This window comes from Labrus mixtus, chromosome 20, assembly GCF_963584025.1.
Source record: "Labrus mixtus chromosome 20, fLabMix1.1, whole genome shotgun sequence".
NCBI lineage: Eukaryota > Metazoa > Chordata > Actinopteri > Labriformes > Labridae > Labrus > Labrus mixtus.
Window position 1 is genome coordinate 4414345 of NC_083631.1, and position 16141 is coordinate 4430485.

A 16141-nucleotide genomic window follows, 5' to 3' on the forward strand; every position below is an offset into this window, starting at 1 on the left:
CAGTAAACTATTAATCTGTCACTGCCTTTAATCTCCACAAGAGGACAGCAGAGTTCAACAAATGCACAACTACAAAAAAATGGCACACAGACAACATAGACATCATTCTAATGCCCCTGTGCTGCTCTGAGTGTCTTTCTGATGCTATTTTTTTTACACGATAAAGATTGTACAGAAACAACTTATAACTCAGGGTTAATTTTGACTCATTCAAATCTTTTTGCCACTGATTATTTGATTATGAGATATTAATTCTTCCAAAAGTGACTGAAAATCAATCTGCAACAACTGAGGTACAAGACGTCTGTCTCTTTTCTACAGCCGGTGAATGAGTGATGACCTGCGATGACAGCCTGACGCCTGGACAGCCTCTGGTCAATTGAGCTGTCATCGCAGCACTCTGGCACTGTAAGCTTATCTGTTCGTCTAGTCGGGGACGCTGACAGCAATTGCTCCCACTTCAGTGTCTGTGTCAGAACAGTGTGGAAGCTTGACCATGTAGCATACAGGGCTACTAGGGGAGCTTCTATCTCCCAGTCACTACAGATTTTATGAGACATGATAATTTGTGTGCACTCTGTAAATGTCAGGACATTAACAAGTCCACTGCAATTGCATGTTTTGTGTATAAATGGGTGTAATCTGTGTCATTCAATCCACTTCAGACAAAGCAATTAAAATGTAAATGCACTAAAAGCTGTCAACGTCACACTGATCTTCAGCACAGGGGCAGGATTTAAGCCACACATACATACACACACACACAGACACACACACACACACACACACACAGACACACACACACACACAAACACACACACACTCGTCTGAGGAGCCTGGTGGTCTGCAGTGTCCCGGGGAGGTCACGCAGGAAATTTCACGCTCCTCTTCACACTGAAAATGTCTCCTTTATCCTCCCCACTGAGATGCATAGAAGAGGGAAGAGGAGTGAAAGAGTGGATTTAAGGGAGAAAAAGGAAAAAGAAAAACCCAACCGCTGAATGAGGATGGCTGTGTAGGTGTGACTAGCTGAAACCCAGCGGCATTGCCTTGGCAACCCACACCCAGGCAAAGTAAAGGAACGAACATGGTCACAGGTTTGGTGGAATGTGACATTTGTGAGAGCGGAGCACAAAAGGAAGGAGGAATTTTCCCTCCAAAATGAGAGCAAGAAAAGAACAAGTGAGGTCAGTTTGAGAGAAAACTGTAGGAGGAATGTCTGGTATTTAAAGCATGGCACAATCATTCTTTCTTCATTTTTTTCCGTTTTTTTGTTGCACGCACAAAGATCCTTGTAAGTCCAGGAACATTCACCCACTGGCTTCACAAGCTGTGACGTGTTAGTGAGCAGAATTACAGTTCCACAGTGCGGCCGAATGTGTGTACCTTGCATTTTAAGCATGTTCTAAGCATCTCTTATTCTGCAGACGCATAGTGTCCTTGTTGTGAGGAGGGTGTTGCTTGCAGACTTCCTGTGGCCGAACAGAGATTGAATGGAGTGCTGTCTGTCCGTCTTGGCTGACAGAGATGCCCCTGTGCTGCTCTGTGTGTCTTTGCTGTTTGCTCTGCATGTTTTGAGGGAAAGGAGTCTGTCCTCCACCCATCTTTTTCTCACCTCTCGAAGCGCTCCATGTCTTCTATGCTCCCATATATATTGCTGCAAAGTATGGTTGCAGAAAAACACTTTTTTCGCAGGAGGCCAAGGACAGAGAGGAAAGCAGAAAACGTCAGGGGAAGTTTGCTATATTTGATCATTGAATAGAGATGGTAGGCTGAGCGGCAGCGAGTGGAAATAAAGGTCTAAACACCAGGTGCAAAGAGAGTTTTATCAAAGAGGACAAGCTTTCAAGTGTCTACCCCGGGGGGCATCAATTTAGAAGAATCCCCCACTCATGTTCAGCACTTCCTCTAAAGCACCCTGCCACACTCTCACTCAAGCACGAGCTGTCTGTCTCTCTCAACCTCTCACTTCCTGATAAGTCCCAAAGCAGAATAACACACATGCCACCCTCTAAGTTGTGGTTTCCCCCTGTAGGAAATCAGCAATCTGCTTCTATTACCCCCACACCAGTATTTACTCCTCCTCCCTCCACCTACGCTCCTTTTCCATCACCCTCCCTCCTCCCTGTTTAAACAAAGCGTCTCTCGCTCATGAGCATCATTAGAGAGAGAGGGAGAGGGGAGACAATTGTTGGCAGGACAGCGGGGAGAAAGCGGCACACAGACTGTGGCGACAGGCCAGAGGAAAACACAAAATAGCTAATTAGTCTGAGGCAGTGGTCTGGTGTCATGGCATCACAAAGGTCTTTGGCTTTGTGCAGCAGCAGTGTAGACGTACTAGTCTGATGTGTACAACTCAACGTGTATGCTCTTTTATGAAGAATTTGACACCTGTAGTTGTATCTTAGAGGATTTTCTGCTTAAATTGTGTGCATTTCAAATAAAAAAAAATCTAATTCCAGTGATATTCTGAGGAAAGGACCACGCACAAATGATATTCTCAAAGACTTTTAGTGCAAGATATCTTATTAAACCCCCAAAATGTATATTTGAATTTCCTTAAACCTGTGAGAATCCATCACCGAAGAGAAAATCACAAACGGACTGGAAATCACTAAAGCACGGAGTGAAAAAAACACACTTTATAAAGCGCTCCCAGCTTTCAAAAACCCTCTCTCCTTCTCCCTCTCCCTCTCTCTTTCACACACACACACACACATAAACACATAGGCACAAACACATACACCTCGAAACAAAGGTGCCATTTTACTCAGGAAGGGTCAGCAGTTCTCTCCATCAGACAGGGGCTTGTTCTTGGTCAGAGGCTGCTGCCCAATCTCAGGCCACCCTCCCCTGGCTCCACCGGCCCCCTCTGGCCCCCACCACCCCGGAGACAAGCTCCCCATTGTTCCTGCACTACTAATAAATGACAGTTCTCCTGTTCAGACAGACTTTAGAGCCCATTCTACACACACACACACACACACACACACACAAACACACACACATGCACAGTCTAAGTAGTTCCTTATATGACAAGATACACAACAGCTATTTAGATATTTCTCATGCAGCTCATTCAAATGTTATCTGACACTAATGATGGAAGGATATTTCCCTGCGATGTGAGCCTTATGCCCAGCAGACCTGATGAGGTAATGCTGAGGGCACATTTGCTGCAAACACACGGTGTAATTAATGCAGAACAAATGCTTCTAATGCTTTCAATTTCCCCTCAGAGGTTGTAAGCGGTCATGACATCGAGTCTCAGTTCACCATGAGGTCACTCTGCTCGGTCTGTGTTGTCACCTGTGTGCAATGTCACATACTAACACACACACTTCAGGCACTGAGCACGGTCAAGGCCAAGCAGGGACCCCCGAGGTGAGGCAGCGGGGCTTGAGCTTAGACATGATAAATCACCACTCAAGCTAAGCTCATAAACACACCATTAACACGCTCGACCACAGCAACTCGATCTGTTTACCTGAACCACTGTGCAGGGGGCCAGAGACCTCTGGCAGGCCTGTATTAGCATGCCTGGGAGGGCTGATGCACATCACTGGGGGGCCGGCAGCCCCTGCTTAGGGGCCACAGAGTTCTCTCAGTGGAGTCAACACTGCATGAGGTCATTTTCCAGCACTTTTAGATCTCTTCCATGCAGGTTATGTATTTAATTAAAGGATCAGACTGAAATAGCACCACAAGCGTGGAAAAAAAGGTTTGTGTTTATGTACTCTAAAATGTGGTGCGTAAATTGGCCCTGAAACTTAAAGGTAGAGACAAATCCTGAAGCAAATATACAATAAAAGAAATGACAACACAGCTCAATCTGAGCACAAAAAAATTGCAAGTGATGAGAAAGTTGAGAGTGGGGTAAATACAGGGTTGTTAAGTGAGTCCAACCCTGCTGTGTATACGTCTCTGTGCTGCGGTTCACCACAAGGATATCATATGACAGCTCAGCCAGCACACTCAGCCCTGTGAGAAAGCAAATTCCTGCTAAGCTATTCTCTGCTAGACATAAACAAAAGTATCCACACACAAAAAAAAAAAAAAACGTACATGTGTAGTAAAATTCTAGCTGCTTTGAAGTCTAGCAGAGAAGTCTGAGTTTTTAAAGAGTGGGCGTGCATGAGTGTATCAGCACAGGGGGCTGATGTTAGCAGTGTGCAGGACAGATGCGGGACAAGCCGGGGTCACGTCAACAGACACGCTCTCCCGCTCCGCCGTTCAAACGACAAAAGGAGGAGGAGGAAGAAGAGGCAGAAGTTGTGAGAAGAGGAGTTGCAAAAAAAGGCCCAGTGTTTAGTCAAGGCCTGCTCACTGACACAAAGTCCGTCTTTGTCCGCCTCCCAGGGTGCCAGATAAAGGAATTCTTGTGTGTCGGGGGCTCTGACCGAGTTTATTTGACACTTCAGCTCCTTTTGTGCAGCAAGTGTCCCACCGTCAATGCTGGCCATGAGAGTCACTTGGCATTAGACAGAGGGTCCCTCTTCAGTGGAGAAAGGGGGTCTTGTTTGGAGAAGATTTTTAATGGAGGGGGTGTGTGGGGGTGCAGAGCTGGAGGGAGGGGAGGGTGGGTGCTCTGAGCTGTATACCGACATATAGTGGGGCTCTGTCCCCCCCCTGTGCCAACAATAGGTGGAATTCTTCATCGCTATAAGGAAAGGGACGAGATTGAGGAGTGAGAGCTGAAGGGTGCAGAAAGAAAGAGAAGGTGGATGCTTTATCTGATCATGCCATCATGTCACAGTATGCTCCTTGAAAAGGAAAATGGCATCCTGCAGAGCCAGTAGAAACCTGTCTCATTTTGAGGCTGACAAAAAAAAAGATGACCAAGTTAAAAATGCACCTGTAGATTCTCATCCGAAGCCTCCAGCAGCGCTGAGTGGATTGCTCAGGCAGCAGCAGCAGCAGCCTGCACGAATGACAGACAGCTTCACATTGCAACAACCCCACCACACACCCCCACACTGACTCCCACCTGAATAGAGTGCCTGTAGCAGAGGTTAGAGGACTAAATGTTGCCTTTTATATGTTTCCACACTGATCATTTATACTGCTGCACCTGGTTTTTCACAAATTCTGACAGGCTCTGGAAATGGTCTGTGGGCACCTGGCACTGCAGGTGTATAAGGACACGGCTCCTATACTGTACAGTAGGTGTTCACGTTAAACATAGATCACTTATGTGAGCCCAAGTCATACACGTGAAATATACAAATAAATCATCTTAAGGCTGTGACAGATGTGCACCAAATGAACCCAGAGAATCACAACACAGCAGAGATCTCAAATTGAACAGGTGAACTCTGATGATCGTAGCTCAGGGGTTCCCCTCCAACTTTTCTTAGTGAACACGCCCCCCTCTATAGACACACATACACCCTAAATTGAAAGGAGTTAGGATAGGAGTCCCATGGGACAGGAGTTGCATTGTTAAGTGTAATTTGGAAGTGAAGATGAAGGCCAAATGGGTGTGTATGAGATAATGAACTGGACCTTTGATCTAAACAGACATTGTGGAAAGTTTCAATTTCGTTTGAGACATTTAAGATAGTGGAATTAAATTATTCCTATATGGGACCCCTCAGGAGCAGCCCATACTGAACTGAATGTGCTCCACATTTTTACAATTAGGCCTAAATTAACTTTAAAAAAGTGAATTTCTGTTAACTCAACATGAATCGTAGAAGTTATGGGTACATTTCTATTCGTACATACCTTGTGGATGAGGAGATGTCTTTATCCAAGTTGCAGGACTTCTTCAGAGCATCGCTCTAAAACTATATATTCCAGGATATTCATTTCGTTGTGTCAAAATCCAGAAAAACAAATATTGATCTCGAAAACTGTACCATTGCACCGGCAATCAGTGACACTGGCCACACTTGAACACGCGTAAAGTATCCCAAGGGACTCGTCTGTCCGCCAAACGGCTTGTCCAGCAGCTGAGTAATGGACACCACTCATCCCGAGTGAGGGACAGTATTTCCTTAAATCCAACCGAAAGACCCCGAGCTGGAGTGTTGAATCCATCAGCTGCTGCCATCGTCAAGTTTGACTTAGAAATAAAAACAATAATAACTCCTCCACGTGTGACAGCGCTGTAATATTTAATCCTTCATATTTGCGTCCGAGGAATCGATGCGTAAATCGATCTTTGTTCTATTAAATCCAGCAGACCGATCAGTGGGATTACTTCCAGTGAGAGGTAAAAGAAGCTGCTTTCCTCCTGCTGGTCCAGCGCTGTGATGGTCTCTGCTAGAGTTCCAACTGTACGATGCGCCCCTCTGAAGAGCCGGAGCCGCACTGAGCCATAGTTGGAGCACAGCAGCGCAGCACATGCTGCTCTGAGCTGACGTAGGCGCGCGAAGCATTATGGTTTGTGGAGTTCATTGAACTTATTTTCAAATATTTCAGAAAGGGAGGATATAACCACAAAAGTAGAAGGAACAACACTATAAATGCATAATCTCAAAGTGTCAATATACAAATATTTTTGATGTAATGTTATAAACTATGGAAGCCCTAAGAGGACATGCAGCCATACTTTTCTCCCTTTTCCTGTGAAAAGTACATTTCTGTCTTTTTTCTCTACTAAGATCTCTACTTATGTATGTCATTAGTTAGAAATAACGACACTAGTTATCCTGTGATAATGACTTATTATAAGTTGTTTTCTTGAGATCTTAAAAATTAACTTGTTATTGCCAGAAAAACGGTGTTGTCATCTTCAGATAACAACATTAATAAGTGAAGATTTAAAAAAAAAAAAAAAAAAAAAAAAAAAGGACTGGAAATGACTCGTTATCACAGGAACAGAAGGAAATAAGAGGTAAGGATTTCTTTCTGCTTAGGGCTTCGTAAACAACCCGAGTTGTGGCTGCACGTTTGTATGAAAAGAACTACACAAGCTAGGTTGAGTTAAGGTGAAACTTCCTTATAATTGAGATAACATTATTTGTCTTTTGGTTCTTCCCTCACAAACACAAAATTAAATCAGCCCCTTTAACACAAAAAGTGCTACTGCTATGATCAATAGAATGACATTTGATTTTAATCCCCGTCATCATGATCACTATGATTATATGCAACAGTCAGGTTAGTTGTTATGTCATGAATAGAGGCTGTTATAATCTTGTTGCAATCACTCATCATCTGTCAGTCTGATCCCAGGTTGCGTGTGAGCGCTGGGTGAGCACTGTGAGTGAGTAATAATGATCATCTGTCGCTGCGCAAAGATACAGGGATGTCGGTGCCTTAAATCACCTCCCCATGAATGAATCTCTTGTCTTTCTCACCTCACTTTCATGTCCTAACCACCTCCAGGCTTGCTTGTATTTCTGGGATCATAGCGTTGCTTTAACGTCAAAACAAGGACTGGATTCCTGGGAACGGAGTACAGACAAACACAAACTGAACTGTCAGGATTGAGATGTTCCATAACACCATGACCCCAAAAAAACCCACTAATTTATATTTGTGGAACAAGCTTCAAACCAAAACGTTAATGTGATATGTTCAATTATTTAATTATTATCCCTGTGATTGATAGTTTGAAGAGATTATTTGAATCTACTTAGCATAATATCATCTGAAAAGTACAAAAATCATGTGTGTCATAGTAAATTCAAATACTATTCAACACATGTGATTATTTTGTAAATGACTGTTTGTATTCTGTCATTAAATTTACATATAGTGTGGCTGAAAGTGATCAAAAAGAACTATACACTAAAACAAAAAATAGGTCAGAAATGTATGTATATTTCTTCTCTAACAGCTAACATCTAATGTTAAAAAATAAATGTACCTGTAGAGAAAAAGGAGTGATCACAGGAGAAACTCTGTACTGCTGTGAGCAGGTGAAGCTCCACTCCACCTTTTCCTTCACTCCCCATCTGGCCGAGCTCCAGTACAATCCTGGAGTACCTGAATTGCACGCGATTCTGTCAATTGCAGGTACTTGATGGCTTTGGTGTGTGCCGAAGTTGAAAAGTTGCTGGAGGTTTGCGCACACAGCATTGCGTGACTAGAGCTGGGGATGAAAACACAAAGACATTGTTTTCAGTGATCAAACCCCCTTTATAGTAACTCAACAGCATTCCTGTCTCACATTCCTAAGCCACCGCTGCTGTGTGAAGGTTCTTTTTTTTTTCTTAAACAGAAAAAAAAAGAAACAAAGAAAGAGAAGGAAGGTTAAACATTTTTATCTGGTTCACTGTGTTGACCTCCCCTCTTGCTCTGAAGACATTCTGCTCCCTTCGCTCATTAATCATTAATCAAGGCCGAATGAAAGTTTTAGAGGCAATTATCTCAGAGAGGTAATTATCTCTTATCTGCAACAATGCGATGAATGTAAACAATACAGCCAGCAGTTCTTCCTTTGCACGCTCAGAAGCAGAGCCAAACGAATGAAAATGTTTTGTTTCTCCATGTTTGTGTGTTTAATGCATGCTTGTCTGCAGGCTTGCCGATGTGTGCGTGTGTGCAAGCAGTTAAAAGTGTGTGTCTACTTTGTGCATCATTCTCCACCATGCATCCTCTCATGCCTGTGTGTGTATGCACTAATGTGCGCACAAACCTTTTCCAGATTGGTGTGACAAGGATAATCATATCCAGAAAGCACAAAACCTTTGTGAAAGCTGCACACGCAGATGGGAGTAAAAAGAGGAATGCATCAGAGCATCCAGGGGGAAACAGGGCTGACTGAGTGCAGAGATTTAGATATTTTTAAGCTGCATAAACAAATGGTTAAGGGTTCACATCCAGATGCAAAACTGTGAAATTTGTGATGCAGGGATGCAAAGGAAAGTGGAAATCCTCTCCCTTCAAAGAGTCCTAGAGGAGCCAGGGTGATCATCTGGTTGTGGTGAAACAAACCTAATATTTACTGGAAGCTACGACCTCTACGACTTCTTCTTTCAACATACAAAACATAGAGAGGAGCACAATGGCGTCAGTCATATCTCCAGTGTGTGCTCTGAGAGTGATTAAGACTAGAGCACATTCATTACTGGCCCGGCTCAGACAGAGAGGGGCTTCAGAGCAGAGCTCTTGTGTTGGACTGTTTGGATGTCCTATCCCCTTGTATCTCTTTGACTACCTCCAACACAAGGCCCTATTCAAGCAGACTGGGAACAAATGTTTCCTTATGTGGCTCTGAGTGCCTGAACTCCAGCGACGGGATAGCGACTAAGAGCCTATGAGACCCAAAGACAGAGCAGGTTATAATAAAGCAGACCATACTGTAGCTATTTAACCTCCCAGCTCATCTTAAAGTATGATGTGAGCTGCTTCTTTTACACCATGGAAACCACAGGGAGGATGAGAAAATGACAAGTATTTCCCAATAACAGCATGCCCTTTCACTGGCCTGGCCCCCACCTCAGGCTGGTTTCCCCTCCTTATTTTCCCACTCTCCCACTTTTCATGGGTGTTATTATTTCTACATCCGCCTGGGAATTAATTCGGTAAATATCAGCCAGGAAACCTGAGGTTGGATTCCATGTTGGCAGCTCGTGTTCAGCCAAATGCAGACTTCCGTCTGGTTTCCCTACTCTCCGTGGGAACGGGCAAAGTGGAGCTCAAGCGGGGTCACAGTAAGGTTTCAGAATGACGTGTGTAATGATTACTCATTTGAGAAAAATGGTTTAAAAAATGGCTTGTGCCTGCTCTATATAATAAGACATAATGTGGCGTGTACCGCTTTTCTATAGAATCACCCGGGATAAAGAGCTAATCCTCTTGTGCTGTGAGAGTGATAGAGCTGGACTGTTTCCAAGCACCTCAGGGAGTCAGATCTGTGGAGGCTCTTTCAAAGAAACTTGTTATTCACTATGTTATTCTTTACATTGGATTGGTAAAGATTGTGGTCAAATCCTTTCCTTTATCCTGAGCATTTGCCAACTCCATTATCCCTCGCTCCCTTCAGGCCTTTCCTCTCTTGTCCTGCATTAAGATGTCAAACTGCAGCTGGGGTTCTTAAGTTTACTCAAACATGTTTTCCCTCTTAAGGAGAAATTAAATCAACTTTTGGCTTGGGCTGTCTGAACAGTACCATTGGCATGACTCATTCCTCGTTCCTCCCTAACATACACTCTTACACTTGGCAGAGAGGAGGGTTCTTTAGGCATACACACCAACTCTATAGATTTAACTCAGTGTGACCATTAAGTCTTTTTAACCTGCAGGTTCTTCTGTTAAGTGTATCTCATAAACGCCTCTTAAACACATAGAGCATTAGTAATAATAATAATAATATATTTATTTATATAGCACCTTTAAAAACAAATGTTTACAAAGTGCTGTGACAGACAAAGAAAATACAGCAACACGACAACAGAACAGAGATCAACAGAGAGGGCAAAATTGTAAAAATGCAAATAACAGGAATGATATGGAGTCAACAGGCAGGTATGGAGAGGCAGTTCAGTACAGTGAAGGAAAATGAGTTTAAAATCAATCAGGAGAGAACAAAATTAAAATTGAGGGAGAGTGGGACGACATCACATCACAGGCTGTAAACACAGAATGAAGATAAAAAGAAGGGATAAACAGGACATTGGTTAAATGAATAAAGAAACAGAGAGCTGAAGAGTTAAACCATAAATGGAGTAGGAATTTAAAAAGACAAAGAGCAGTAAAATGAATACAGGAAGGGATACATTTAAAGGCTAAACCATTTAAAGAAGAGAAGAATAAAAATGTTAAAAGCAATAAAATTAATAAAAGGAAGGGATAGATCTTTAAAGGAGAAATCACATAAAAGCAAGTCTATAAAAGTGAGTTTTAAGAAGTGATGTCCGGTAAAGCGTTTTTTTGAGCTAACATCTCCCACAACCTCAATTTCTGAGCGCTTCTCAAATGTGTTTAATGTTGCTATAGGCTACAAATGGCAGCACTTTCACTCACCTTCATAGTGACTGTTTATACGGTTTTAAATCGCTCTGTATGATCAATATTTGTTAAGAGCATTTGTCATATCGTGATTCCGCAACAGCACCGTAACAGCTCAGAAGTCGGAACGTCTTTGTACTTTCTCACGTTTCAGGAGTGGTGGTATATTGGTGTCTGTTAAATCACATTGCCTAATGGCATTGCTGTGATCGCTTACGATGCTGAGTGCTGAGAATGCTGAACTTCATTGGGTTTGTAAAGAAAAAAAAAAGCTTATAGTGGACACATGACCTTAATGCCAACACTCCCAAAAAGTTTCTAATTAAAGTTGATTTAAGGTGCTTTAAATAATGTAACCAAAGTGAGGGGTTAAATAAGGCTTGCAGGTATTTGCTAGCTTTTGTCTCAGTCTAGTCTTCAAGGTGTGTGTGTGTGTTATCTCAGCAGCAGGACTGTGTGTAAGCAGCTGGGAGTGTGGCAGGGCTATGCGTGACTAGGAGAAATACACCTGTCTCTGTGCTCAGGTACGGAGGGGGAGCCGACACGCATGGGCCTGCCAGGCGAACAATGCTCTCTATTGTACCTGCGCTCTGACTGCAGATGCTCGCAACGAAAGGAAACCCTGAGCTCAGTGTGTGTGTAGCTCACTCAACCTCTCTCTCTTTCTCTCTCCCACGATCACACGACACAGAGTCAAATTATTTATAGTACACATATTGTGCTGACCGCAGGCGCCCAAGGCTAAATCCCAATAACTCTGCCTTTTACACGCAAGCCAATCTGAGCTGTGATTGACAGATTCGTCCTCCAATCAAACAATACTTTTGTTGAAAAGATGCATTACAATTTACATGCATGACATTAATAAACAAAATATGACTTTTCATACTTAAACTGATGTCTAAACTAATTTGAATGAACATTCATTTGAATATAAAGAATAGTATTACTTAAAGCCCCTCACAAATATAATTCAAAGGTCTAACTGTAAATGTTTAGAATCACAGGAAGCACAATTCTTGCTCTATATAAACATGATGTGACTATTTTTAAGTAATCTATTATCAGTTCAACACCAGCCCAGGTTTCTCCAGACTCTTTGATCCCGGTAAAGATAAGGCAACCTTGAGATGGAGAGCCAGGATACTTTAGATGTGGAGACAGCAGGAGACAGACATGCAGACAGAAACTCAAAGAGAAAGCAGGAGAGAGCCCGCCTGCCCGTAAATCAACAGGCCTCTCTGAGGTTTCCACAACAAAGGCCGAGTCTCATTTTGTCTTGATTTGTTGGCCAATTATGAGGAAAAAATGAGCAGGGCGACCGCAGAGAGGGCCGGGGACGAGGGGGAATGCTGAACATCTGCTTTGAGACGATTTGGATGTGAGCTCGAGCTCTGGATGGACACAAGTACCCCTTCTGTCAAACAGAAACTCCAGCTGTTCCACAGATGGGGGCGCTCACTCTGGTGAATAATATGTGGCCCCCAAATACTTAGAGTCTCTTTGATCCCATTATCTGGGAGTCACCAAGGCTTTCTTCACCTCTTTTACATGATTTAGCTGCAGTGTTAGTGCCATCATTCAGTTATCTATTCCTGTTAAATTCCTTGACGTGTGTGGGTGCGTGTGTGTGTGTGTGTGTGTGTGTGTAACACCAGCGGTATCTTACAGTAATAAGTGTGTGTGTGCTCACTGACTAACGCAATACAGTCTTCATAAAGGTAGTATTGTTAAGTTGCGTGCGAAGCTCATGCTGTAGGCTTTGGGTCCCCGCCCACCCCTGTAAACCACGGCCTTTTTTTCCTCTCCTTTTTTTTCCTTCTACACCTTCCCCTTTCTTTTTGTTACAGGTAAACATTTGATGTCCGCACGCAATCCCCAGAGAGTCTCCTCCCCTTGTTCTCTCCTTGGCTTCCACTCAGTGTTACTCACACTCGCTCTCACACACTCAGCCCACATATACACACGCACACACACACCTCTCTCTCTCTCTCTCTCCGTCCCTCTCGTTCAAGCACACACACACACTGACACGCTACCCTTCCCTCCCCATTCTTCTCACATTCCTCTCCTCACTGACTCAGCACCTGTTTCCTATGAAGGTTATGAGTTTCTCTCTCTCTGTTCTTAGTGACTGACCGACTTCTTACTGACTGGAAACCCCTTGTCCACGATCAGACTTTACCTGTACCTTCTCCTCTTGACTTAGATATCTATAATCTCCTTTATTGTTCATTTTGAAAACCTTTGTTGAACCTTTGAAGCTGGATCCCTGTTTAAGTGGATGAAAATAAATTACATAAATGATTACCTGAAGAGCTGAAAGGACTGACAAATGAAATCAGAATCAGTCAACTTTTTTTGTTATTTCAATTATCATTATCATCGCCAACCTGTGGTGAAAATAAAAAAGATAATTAATAAATAATTAAGGCTTCATGAAACTTATGGTTACAGTCAATAAACAGCAGGACATTGCTTAAACTTTCAAGTGCAGGATGAATCTTTATAACAGTTGAAAATGTTTTACAGGAAGAGAAAATACTCAGATAATGCTCCATTGGAGTATAGTTGGCAGATAATGACAGATAAATGAACATTTCACAAAAGGAACACTGGATTAAAACCTGGGAAATGTATTTGTCACTTCATGAGGACTTTAAAAATGCAAAATAAAGAGGTGGCATGAGTAGAGGGGTTTTCATCTCTCACAGAAACGGGAAACCCCTAAGCAGTGTTTTCGGAGAACCGCAAATGTTTTTCATTTACAGGAGCAGCTACAGCCGGCCAATGCTTCATTAGGTTTCCTTCAATCAGAAACAGAGAAGGAAGGAGATACAAATGTGTATCAAACAATACACATAGCTGCATTTAAGCAAATCACACGGAGCTGGATGGTTAAATCACCGTCTACTAAAAGATGGAAGATGACAATTGAGTGGAATAGTAAGATGTAAATAAATGTCTTTTTCTCTTTTCTCTCTTTTTCTCTTTATATTTCTTTTCTTTTTGATTGTTAAAGCGAGACAATAGAAAGATGGCAGGAAGAAGGAAATACAAAAAGGGTAATTTGATAACGTGTAATGTGAAAACCTGCAATAAAGGAATAATAAAGAAGGAAGAAACTTTCACTAAAAAATATGACAAAACTGTTGTCAAAAAACAGCTCCAAAAGATATTTGTTGGTGTGTGCACCTGTGTTTGTGTGTGTGTGCCTGTGTGTGTGTGTGTGTGTGTGTCTAAGTGTGTGTGCGTCAAATTAATTTAAACGAAATTCAATTCATTAGAGCCTTTAATTACATCTCATGCCCTCATCAGTTCCAGGAAACCTTCTAACCAAAAAGTCTAACCTTAATAACTTAGTGAAGTAATTCAACAGGTTTGGCATTTGATGGTTGAAACTTGTTGGTTCGGTGCGTTTCGGTCACATTAAACTCTGGTGAACTGAAGTTTGGTGCATTGTGTGTTGTTGCCACAAGATTTGGGAAAGACAATAAGTGTGAATAACATCCAAAGTATTTATTGGTGCGTGTGAATGATTGTGATCTAACAGATGTTGAACACTGAGGGAAGGTAATAAAACAAGCCTAAGTGTGTGAGCTCCAGCTCGGCTACCAATGCCAATCTCAGTCACGCACATCCCTCAAGCATGCGCTGCACAAACTCCCAGACTGCAGGAAGGTCTGACTGGTTCTGACACATCATGGGCAACCATCACGTCCAAGATCAGACAAACTCTGTTCCTTTCTGCCAAAGTTACCAGCAGCAAATATGACTTCAATCACTCCATGGGCAGAGAAGAATCAAACGCACAACCACCCCCATTTGGATACAAGTCTGCACAAATACTCACGTGCTGCCAATTGACAAACACAGACAGACATTAGGGGAAATTCAGATTTCAGGGAAATCAAAAATAGTGCATTGTTCCTACTGAATGTGCAATTTAATAATATCTATGTAGAATCACTTTGATGAATAATACACAGTTTAAGATCACTTTTTTAAGGGGTTAGGTTTCAGATGATTCCTGCTCTTTGATTTGGAGAAAGTCAGACTGTAAGAGAGTATCACACAGTCCCATGCATGCATAAAAGAAATTATTTCAATCCCTACATTGTTGTGTCTCCTATGATAATTGTGCCCGCTGCTCTCTTTCATCAGGGCCTTTTGGCTCCCTCCAAGCAGCTCAATTAGCAGCGCTGCCGAGGTGGAGCGTATTATGCAAATACAAACAGTTACTGTACCAGCGTGAGTGGCCCCCATGGGTAGCCCGCAACAAGGCTATGTTAAATGAATATTAGATTTGTTGTGCCTACAACAAGTTACCTATTGTTGTGCTGGCCTTTCTGCTGCTGCTCGGGAAAAGCCATTCAAACAAGATAATCTGTCTGCGTCTCGTCATTGCAGTGCGCGGACAAAACACTGAGACAAAGGGGCTGTTTGATTGGGAATATGAAGCAATTGGTGGAAGAGAATAAAAGGGATACTTTTTATATTGTCAACCGTTTGTCATTGAACCCTTAAGGAGCACACCGACACAAATGAAGACAATCAGAACTCTCAATTCAATTCAAATAACTTCCCTTTTCATTCTGAGCTCAGTGTCTGTCTATTGTTTCTGCTTTATTTAATCTCTTGCTCTCGATAGGAACAATTGCTTTTGTCCACAAAGCCAGTGTATGTCCTGGATATGAGGTGTGACAGTTAGGTCAGGGCTGTGAAAGAGCTGTATTGTGCTTCCTCACACCGCAAAGGTGTGCTTGGAGACAAACCAGCACCGTGGCAACGTAACGATGGATTAGGTTTTCTCTGTAAATATGGACCACATGGCAGCTAAAGGCACCATTGTTCCTTTTCATTGCCCGCATTAAGTGGTTAACACATTTCAGCGTGTGTATTCATAAAATACAGTCGTACAAAAAAATGCTTTGTTGGACACTGTAAGGCTGATGTAATGTTGTCTGATTTCTTCATGTGGAGCCATGCAGATTGTTTTAACTGTCACAGATGTTATTTGTTACATATTTGAAGCATTTATTTGTTTCAGAGAAAGTCTTGCTCCAGCGCTCCGTATCGCTCACTGTGATGTTTTTCGTCTGTAGTGTCACATAGGCCGAGACAGACGAGCGCTCTGGTGTTGTACTTCACAGTGCGTGTGTCACTTTCTCTCTAACCACGTCAGGCAGCTGTTTGTAAACACAACTCCCCACAGCCTGGCCCGGCTAATGACAGG

The 16141-nt window shown here is 42.7% G+C and overlaps 1 long non-coding RNA gene across 1 annotated transcript in view; it reads right to left on the reverse strand.

Annotated features, from left to right (window-relative positions):
* The window catches only part of LOC132953944 (uncharacterized), a 58396-nt gene extending 50368 nt beyond the window's left edge, over positions 1-8028 (reverse strand). Inside the window, exons 1-2 of the long non-coding RNA XR_009665681.1 lie at positions 7820-8028; positions 5728-7394 (exon numbers count right to left, since the gene is read on the reverse strand). This is a non-coding gene — a long non-coding RNA (uncharacterized LOC132953944). The remainder of the gene's footprint in view (positions 1-5727; positions 7395-7819) is intronic.
* Between the last annotated feature and the right edge of the window lie 8113 nt (positions 8029-16141).